Source organism: Chelonoidis abingdonii, unplaced genomic scaffold (assembly GCF_003597395.2).
Source record: "Chelonoidis abingdonii isolate Lonesome George unplaced genomic scaffold, CheloAbing_2.0 scaffold1049, whole genome shotgun sequence".
Classification (NCBI taxonomy): Eukaryota; Metazoa; Chordata; order Testudines; family Testudinidae; genus Chelonoidis; species Chelonoidis abingdonii.
In genome coordinates, this window is record NW_027425310.1 from 4,848 (window position 1) to 11,547 (window position 6,700).

The window sequence follows — 6,700 nt, forward strand, 5'->3', positions numbered from 1 at the left end:
GCTGTGGTTAGCGCACATCCAGCAGCGTGAGGGGTGGAGGAACAGGAGTGGTGAGGCCCATGGGGAGCTGGGGATGGGGGTGTGTGCGAGGACAGGGGGACAGGAGAGGGGGGCCATAGGGGAACTGGAGATGGGGTGTGTGTGGAGGGTGGGGGACAGGAGAGGGGGGCCATGGGGGAGCTGGGGATGGGGTGTGTGTGGAGGACGGGGGACAGGATGGGGGGCCATGGGGGAGCTGGCATTGGCAGGGCGGGGTGTCTGGGAGCAGGCAGGCACTGAGGGGCACTGCAGGTTTGAGGGGCACAAGGGAGAACTGGGGATGGGAGAGCAGGCACTAGGAGCCTGGGTATTGGGGGTGGGGGGGGATCTAAGACGAGAGAGGTGGGGGGAGGGACAGAACAGTGGGGGTGGGTCTCTGGGGGCAGATGCGGGGGGCAGATGCGGGTGCGACGGGGTGGCTCACGTGGGCTCGACTCCATGCCCACCCCATTTGGGGGCTGGCCCCCATCTCACTGCAGGCTCCCTGATGGGCGACCCGGCAGTGATGGTGACCCTGCTGCCCAGCGTGCCCGAGGTGGTGCCAGCCCAGAGCCGCGCCGGGGAGTTCATCCTCCTGCTGGACCGCTCCGGCAGCATGGCGTGCCCCATGGACAGCAGAGACCCTTTCCGCCAACGCATCAACAGCGCCAAGGTACGGCCAGAAGGGAGGCTGCGCTAGGTGGGACCGCGCTGGGGGGAGCTGCCCAGGCTGGCTGGGCCCGTAGGGCTGACTCTCCATCCATCCGTCTGTCTGTCCCCAGGAGACCCTGATCCCGCTGTTGAAGAGTTTGCCCCTGGGCTGTTATTTCAACATCTGTGACTTTGGGTCTGAGTTCAAGTCCTTCTACCCGTGAGTCCGAGGGGCAGGGTAGGGAGGAGGCTGGCTGGTTTAGGGGGCAGGGCTGGTTAGGGGACAGAGGGTGTCTGTGGGTTAGGGGGCAAGGCTGGTTAGGGGCAGGGGGCTTCGGTGGGCTGGGGGCAGGGCTGGTTAGGGGACGGGTTTGCTGGAGGTTAGGGGGCAGGGCTGGCTGGGGGCAGGAGGTGTCTGGGTTAGGGGGCAGGGCTGGCTGGCAGCAGGAGGTGTCTGGGTTAGGGGGCAGGGCTGGCTGGGGGCAGGGTGTCCCTGGCTCCGGCTGGCCCAGCCCCAGACCTGTCAGTGCCTCCTGCAGGCAGAGCATGGAGTATACCCAGCAGACCATGGCCGAGTCCCTGCAGCGCATCCAGCTGCTCCAGGCTAACCTGTGGGGCACCAAAATCTTGGAGCCACTACGAGCCATTTACCGCAGCCCCTGCCGGGACGGGCACCCACACCAGGTACCAGGGGCACTGGGGCCAGCTGTAGGAGCGTCCTGGGGCAGACTCGGAGAGTGGTTGTGGGGCCGTGGGGTGATGTTGGGGGTCTCAGAGAAGTATACAGGCCTGGGCGGGGGGACAAACTCATAGACTTTCAAGACAGAAAGGACCCCCGCCCCCAGCCAGCCCCCTGGGAAGGATTATCTGCAGTAACTGAGCCCCACCCCAACCCCCAGTGCACCATCCCTGCCCATGGGGTGTTTGCTCCCAGCTGTCACATGGGCCATACGCCATCGCAGGCCCCTCCTTGCCCGTCCCCCCCATCCCGCTAGCCTCAGAGGCTGTTCCTGAACTTCGAAGAGGGAGACCCTGGGAGAGGTGATCGGAGAGGAGCTGGGGGTTCTGGGGGGCAGTCGACAGGGGCCATGGGGTTGCTCGGAGTGGGACTGGGACTCTGGGCCAGATGAGGGGGGAGGGGTCAGTGCCAGCGCCCCTGGGGGTGTGAGCAGGTCGTGTCAGGTCGCAACCCACGGGGAGGGCAGGCGGAGGTGGGAACCTCTGTATAGAGCTTGGAGGGGCAGCGCTTTGTGCTGCACCCAGCTCTGGGGGTGCCCTGCAGCCCATGGGGGGGTCAGGAGGAATCTTCCGGAAGGTGCCCACAGCCATCAGTGTGTTCTTGTCTCCAGGGGCGGGCGAACAGGTGATGGGTGGGGGTTGGGGTCATGCCTAGGGGTTGGGGGTCACAGAGATAGGCGAGAAGGTCAACAGTCCCCATCTGTCAGCCCCTCAGGGGAGATCTCTGGGAGGGGAGGGATGAGCCCGGGGGTCTCTGGGAGGGTCAGGCTCTCTGGTGAGCTGCTCCCATTCCCAGTGGGGAGGGGGTGTCTCTGGGGGTCTGTGGTCCCTGGCTCTGACAGCATCTCTCCCCCACAGCTGTTCGTGTTTACGGATGGGGAGGTAGAGAACACCCAGGATGTCATCACAGAGGTGTGGCGTCACCGGGGGACCCACAGGTAATGGAGGTTCTTCCCCTCCGAGCCCTGCCCCCATTAGCATTGCCATCATGTGGACCCCCTCACCATAGTCCCCAGCATCTGCCCAACCCTTCACCTCACTCTGCCCCCCAGCCCTGCCAGCATGGGAGCCCCCCCCAGCCCAGCCAGCCTTACTGGCCCTCTTCTCAACTGTCCTATCCCCTCTTCCAGCACTGGTTGGACCTCCTATCTCTGCCCCCACCCACACACCCCGAACTCTATCCCTCCGTAGGTGCTTCTCTTCAGCATCGGGGACGGGGTTTCCACACCTCTGATCAAAGGCATTGCCCGGGCTGCAGGGGGCAGCGCCGAGTTCATCACCGGCCAGGACCGCATGCAGCCCAGGTGAGACCCAGGAATCTGGGCTCCCAGCTCCCTTGCTGTAACCACCAGCCCCCACTCCCTTCCTGCAGCAGGGATAGAACCCAGAAGTCCTGGCTCCCAGCTCCCTACTCTAGCCCACTAGACCCCACTCCCCTCGGCGGTGGACCGGGGTCTCGCTGAGCTGGGATCTGCCCCCTGGGATGCAGGCACAGCTGCTGCACCGGGGTCCCGAGGTGATCTTCGCTGGAAGCGGTGCTTCGTCTACGCCTAGCCTGTGGACAGCCCCAGGTGAGAGAGTGAGACCCCTGCCTGGGACCCCTCAGGGCTAGGGGTCAGTGACTGAGCCAGGGCCCCACAGTCCCTCCTGGGTTGATAACGCTGACCCCTAATGATGGCCATTGGCTGGAGGCTCTGTACTAGCCAAGCTGCAGATTGATTCTCATGGGCAGTCTGCATGCAAATTGACATCGGCACAGCTGCCTACTGTAGCACATCTGGTGAAGGACACTTTAAGCCGACGGAGAAGCTTCTCCGCTGACATAGTCGCTGTCTACGGAGGGCTAAGGTTGGTGTAACTATGTTGCTCAGGGGTTGGATTTTTATGCCCTGAGCGACATAGTTTCTATCACAGTATGTATGTATGATGAGACCTCAGTGGGGATTGGTACTCTGACCTCTAATGATGGCCACTGGGTGGAAGTTCTGTTGCTACCCCAGCCCCATTGAGCTCAATGGGAATTGTTAACTCTGGGCCGTAATAGCAGCATTGGATGACTAGGCCAGCTTCCTAACTGGTGTTAATTGGCATATTTGCCTCTTTGTTCTGTAAGCTGGGTCTAGGGGGTCCCAGGGCATCTTCTCCCCGTCTCATTCACCTCTGACCCACTTTCTTTGCCCGCAGCCCCAGGACACTCTATGGGGGTGTCACCTTGCAGTATGGCATCCAGGACCCACTACAAGGAGACGCTGCAGTTCCGCTGCGCCACAGGATGGAGACAGTGACCAGCAGTGCTCCATCTCCCCACCCAGGCAGCTGGGTCCTGCCCCCCAACATCCCTACCCCAGCGGAACAGGGATGGGATGGGACCTGCCTCTGTGGCTCCCAGCCCCCCCTTCTGTGACCACTAGACCCAACTCCCTTCCCAGCACCAGGATAAAACGCAGGAGTCCTGGCACCCGCTCCCCCCGTCTTCATCCCACTAGACCCTGCTCCCCTCCCCACAGCAGCTGGAATCCAGGTGTCCAGGGCTGATCCCATGACTCTCTCTCCCCGGCACAGGCTGCCTGTTCACCAGCTGACAGCCAAGTCGCTGGAGCTGGAGGGGGCCGTGGGTGCTGAGTCAGAGGTGGCCCAGCACCAGGCACGGGAGGCCAGTCTGAGCTCAGGGGTCATCTGCTCCCTCACGACCTACGTGGGGGTGGACACAGAGCAGGGGCAGCCAGTGCAGGGGCCACTGGTGATACAGGACGTCCCACTGGCAGGTAACCCCCAACGGGGTCGGGGCTCCTGGAGCCAGGGGGGACCCAGCATGTGGGGGGAACTCGGGGGTGAGGAGGGAGAAGGCACCGGCGAGAGGGATGGGGGGAACCTGGCACCAGGAAGGAGGGGAATTCCGGGAGGGATCCCAGCACGGGAGGATCCCAGTGTAAGGGCGGGGGAGATCCCAGAAGCATGGGGGGCATTTTGCTTATGGGATAATGTCCCTTTGCCCCTCTCCCTGCCCCCCCTGACTCCCATCGGGCTGTGCTGCCCCTCTCTGTTCCTGGGCGATGGCGACCCCAATCCTCACACCCCCAGGGCATGGGGAGAGCAGGGGTGCTGGCAGGATGAGACAGAGAGTAGCCCACAGGGCTTACCCCCCACACCCCTGCCGGGAGAGTGAGACCTGTGCTTCCCCCCAGACAGACGGACAGAGACAGACAGGTAGGCAGAGACCCAGAGTCAGGCAGGGACAGAGACCGAGAATCAGACAGACGGACCCAGAGAGGGACAGGATGGAGGGACCCAGAGAGAGAAACAGATCCAATCCGACCGACCGACCCAGACAGTTGCAGGGACAGGAGGGGCAGGTGCATCACTGTCATGAGCAGACCTGCCTAGCGGGGGCCTTTTGCTCCCCAGCATCCTGCCCTCATCCATGGGGTGCAGCACCCACCCCTGCATCCTCTGGGGCTGGAGAAGAGGTCCCGGCTGAAGAATGAGGAGAGAAGAATGGGCCTGTGTGGACTGGATCTGGCGGTCACAGCCAGGGGGAGGGGACAGGAGTTGGGGAGATCCTGGCTATGATCGAGGTGCAGGGAGAGGAGGATGGGGCTGGATGTGTGGGGGTCCCAGCTGGGGGAAAGGAAATGGGGGGTATGGGGAAGGGGTCCTAGGGTCCCAGCGGTGCGTTGTCTCTAAGTACCTGGAGGCGAGGGGTGGATTTCTCTTCCCTCCCTTTGCTTCTCTGTGTCTATTTGTGTGTCCGTCTGTGTGTCTCTCTGTCCATCTGCTCCCTAAATTTAGATTTCATCAAGGAATATATGGAAATGATCGACTGTGTCTCAATAAGGGAAGTCTCAATAGACCGTATCTACGAGCGACCGGCGAGCAAGGTGAGCCTATACGAACCAAACTACCGCAGTGTCTTCGGGCGCCTGTCCCATGACTTGCACACGGCACGTGAGGACCACTGCCACAAGTGTCTGCAGCTCTCGAAATGCAGCACCGGCCATCTCCTCCCTCAAAAGTGCCTCCCCTGGCTCCGTGCAGGGTGGGAGGAGCAACACAAGGCCAGACAGTCCTACAATCAGGGGCCCCTGGCACCCTGAAAGATGAGGGGGGCATGGACTGGGAGTCAGGACTCTGGGAGTGGGCAAACGCCAGGGTGACGCTTCATCAGGTTAGAGACAGATGTGCCCTGAAGGTCACGGAGCTGTGCAAGTATTTAAAAACTACATAGAAAACGAAGGAAATTCTTGGGCGAAAAACCTTTGTGTCGCTGCAGGAGGGGGAATTCTTANGGCAGCTGGGTCCTGCCCCCCACCACATCCCTACCCCAGCGGAACAGAGATGGGATGGGACCTGCCCCCATGGTTCCCAGCCCCCTTGCTGTGACCACTAGACCCCACTCCCTTCCCGGCACCAGGATAAAACCCAAGAGTCCTGGCACCTGCTCCCTGCCCCTCATCCCACTAGACCCTGCTCCCCTCCCCACAGCAGCTGGAACCCAGGCATCCAGGGCTGATCCCATGACTCTCTCTCCCCGGCACAGGCTGCCTGTTCACCGGCTGGCAGCCAAATCGCTGCTGCTGGAGCTGGCGGGGGCCGTGGGTGCCGGGTCAGAGGTGGCCCAGTACCGGGCACTGGAGGCCAGTCTGAGCTCAGGGGTCATCTACTCCCTCACGGCCTACGTGGGAGTGGACACGGAGCGGGGGCAGCCGGTGCAGGGGCCGCTGGTGAGACGGGATGTCCCACTGGCAGGTAACCCCCGAAGGGGTCGGGGCTCCTGGCGCCGGGGGGGACCCAGCATGTGGGGGGAACTCGGGGGAGGCGGGGAGGGGGAAGGCACCGGCAGGAGGGATGGGGGGAACCTGGCACCAGGAAGGAGGGGAATTCCGGGAGGGATCCCAGCACGGGAGGATCCCAGTGTAAGGGTGGGGGGAACCCAGAAGCATGGGGGGCATTTAGCTTATGGGGTAATGTCTCTTTGCCCCTCTCCTTGACTCCCATGGGGCTGTGCTGCCCCTTTCTGTTCCCGGGGGACGGCAACCCCAATCCTCACACCCCCAGGGCATGGGGGGAGCAGGGGTGCTGTCAGGATGAGACAGGGAGTAGCCCACAGGGCTTGCCCCCCACACCCCTGCCGGGAGAGTGGGACCTGTGCTTCCCCCGAGACAGACGGACGGACAGAGACAGACAGGCAGGCGGAGACCCAGAGTCAGGCAGGGACAGAGACCGAGAATCAGACAGACGGACCCAGAGCGAGACAGGATGGAGAGACGCGCAGAGAGAAACAGATCCAATCAGA

The 6,700-nt window shown here is 62.8% G+C and overlaps 1 pseudogene; it reads left to right on the forward strand.

Annotated features, from left to right (window-relative positions):
* Positions 1–6,168, forward strand: part of LOC116835862 (von Willebrand factor A domain-containing protein 5A-like) — a 10,749-nt pseudogene extending 4,581 nt beyond the window's left edge.
* The last annotated feature ends 532 nt before the right edge of the window (positions 6,169–6,700 follow it).